At 44.4% G+C, this 2500-nt stretch overlaps 1 protein-coding gene across 1 annotated transcript in view; it reads right to left on the bottom strand.

Annotated features, from left to right (window-relative positions):
• LOC134078884 (protein AF-17-like) overlaps nucleotides 1-2500 on the bottom strand; it is a 32771-nt gene that overhangs the window by 9503 nt on the left and 20768 nt on the right. The window lies entirely within an intron of this gene.

Genomic DNA, 2500 nt, shown 5'->3' with positions numbered 1-2500 from the left:
ATGAACTCACAAGCACACACTCATGAACTCTCCAGCAACCCCCCCTCTCTCTCCCACATGCATACTGTACAAACACAGCATCTCTCTGTCACGCATGTAAACACACACACACACTCAAAACACACACACACACACACACACACACACACACACACACACACACACACTCAAAACACTTTCATCTCCTGCATGCATCCCAGTAACATGTGCAACTGTAAGCAAATACACATACAAGCAGACAAGTAACAGTTCATGTGTGTTAGAGATTACACAGCCACCCACAGCACCATCACAAGCCAATGGAGCTACAGTACAGCAAAACATCTTACATGTGATCTGTGAACTGAGACTGAGGTCCATAATTTAAATGAGAGTGCAAATCCATTCAATGAGCAAAGACTCTTGTGTATGAACTAAAGCTAACGTGAGGTGTGGGAGCACTGAGCTATTCCACTGATGAGTGGCCTTAGGATCTTGCTCACGCTATTAAATTGCTCTTTTTAGGATCTTGCTCACGCTATTAAATTGCTCTTTTTAGCCATAACCATAACCATAACCATAACCATAAATTAGCAAATAGATTTGTCTTGTTATTAAATTTGGGTTTGGGGCAACTCCTGCTGTATTTATATGCGGTATATAAATAAAAGTGACTTGACTTGACTAAATTAACTTTCCTTCAGACTTTTGCACTCGTTTAAATTAGGGCCCTGGGTCCCACACAGACTCTGTTGTGGTAACACCAAAGTATCCCACTGATGATGGTTGGCCTTAGGATCTTGCTCATGGTATTAAATTGCTCGCTTTTGACAAAGGTGTCTGCCAAATAGCCATAACCATAACCATAAATTAGCAAATAGATTTTGTCTTGCTATTAAATTTGGGTTTGGGTCAACTCCTGTTGCATTTAAAAGTGACTTGACTTTAAAAGTGACTTGAAATTAACTTCATACTTTTGCACTTGTTTAAATTAGGGTCCTGGGTCTCCCACAGACTCTGTGGTGGTAATACCAAAGTCAAAGTGCTACTGAGTGGGCCACCTCTACTCGGCCACTGCCAGAACTGTCAATGGGTTTTGTGTGCTTCTGGAGCTGAGAGGATGTGAGAGTGAAAAGCTACTGGACACTTAGCTGAGACTAACCTAGTTAGAGAAATGGAGAGCTGGCAGCACTCCAGCTGACAGCTTTTGTGCAAATACTGTATGTATGTGTGTGTGTGTGTGTGTCTGTGTGTGTGTGTGTGTGTGTGTGTGTGTGTGTGTGTGTGTGTGTGTGTGTAATATGCGCCTGTATCTGTCTGTGTATGTGTACGTGTGTGTGTATGTGTCTGTATCTGTGTGTGTGCGCGCGTGTGTGTATGTATCTGTGTGTGTGTGTGTCTGTGCATGATCAAAGTACTATTAAAGGGAGCGTCTTGTTGACACATTGCACACAGGACTGTGCAAGCAGCATTCTCATGTTTGTGTGCATCTGCACCACTCTGCACAATGTCTCATGGCCACGGCCCCTCTACACCCCCCATTCACACACAGCTGAGAACGGCCACGTATAACCGCTGAACACCATCACCACCTTGCAATCCCATGATGCACGGCTGAGTACTTTACAAGACAGGAGCGCTTCAGTTAACCAACTAACATGTCCCACTTCCCCAAACTCATGACACCCTTATCGTCGTTCGAGTTCTTTAAAATCAATCATATCGATAATTAAAACTGATTAAAACTCCTTACGAATGACAGAGTCGTATGCCGACAGCTTGTGGAAATCAAACCGATTAACTGTTCCTCCCACCGAATGCACGATACTGGCGTACTGCAGTTCTAACTTCTGCCCCACGGTGCACTTCAGCACCCCTCAACCCCCTTACACAGGAAGCGATGGAGGAAATCATTGCCCTGGTGAGACTATTTATACCCGCTCAGCTTGACTATTTCTCCTCTTCTCTATTTCTATGTTTAGAGAGGCTACTGTATGCCAACACAGCGCTTTCAGAACCAGAGAGTCTTCACTCTTCAAACTGGTTTGACACCACCATGAGAAAGAGGAGGCTGAGAGGTTCATGCTGGCGGGGCAAGCATTCTGTAGCTGTAGAGTCTTGGTACAAATACACATTACACACAGCTGAGTGAGTGACGGGTGAATCGCACGGATGAGTCAGCCTAGCCTCCGCATCTACGTCTGGTGATAAACTGTCTCCTGTTTCCCCTTAGCTTTTTTCACCGCAAAAAAACAACAACAACAACAGAAACAATTCCAACAACAACGACAACGACCACAAAACAAAACAGCTCCAGCCGACAAACACACACACAACTTGTGTCTAGTGTCTTGTGACAAACAATCCACTGTCTCCCTTCCCGCCTTTTTTTCCTAACAACACTCCACCAACAATAACAACAACAACAACAACAACCACAGAACAAAACAGCTCCAGTAGACACAAGCATACACAGACACACACACACACGCACACATGCACACACCTTGTCTCTAGTGTC

Source organism: Sardina pilchardus, chromosome 1, assembly GCF_963854185.1.
Source record: "Sardina pilchardus chromosome 1, fSarPil1.1, whole genome shotgun sequence".
NCBI classification, from domain to species: domain Eukaryota; kingdom Metazoa; phylum Chordata; class Actinopteri; order Clupeiformes; family Clupeidae; genus Sardina; species Sardina pilchardus.
This window is presented reverse-complemented; position numbering and strand designations above follow the sequence as displayed.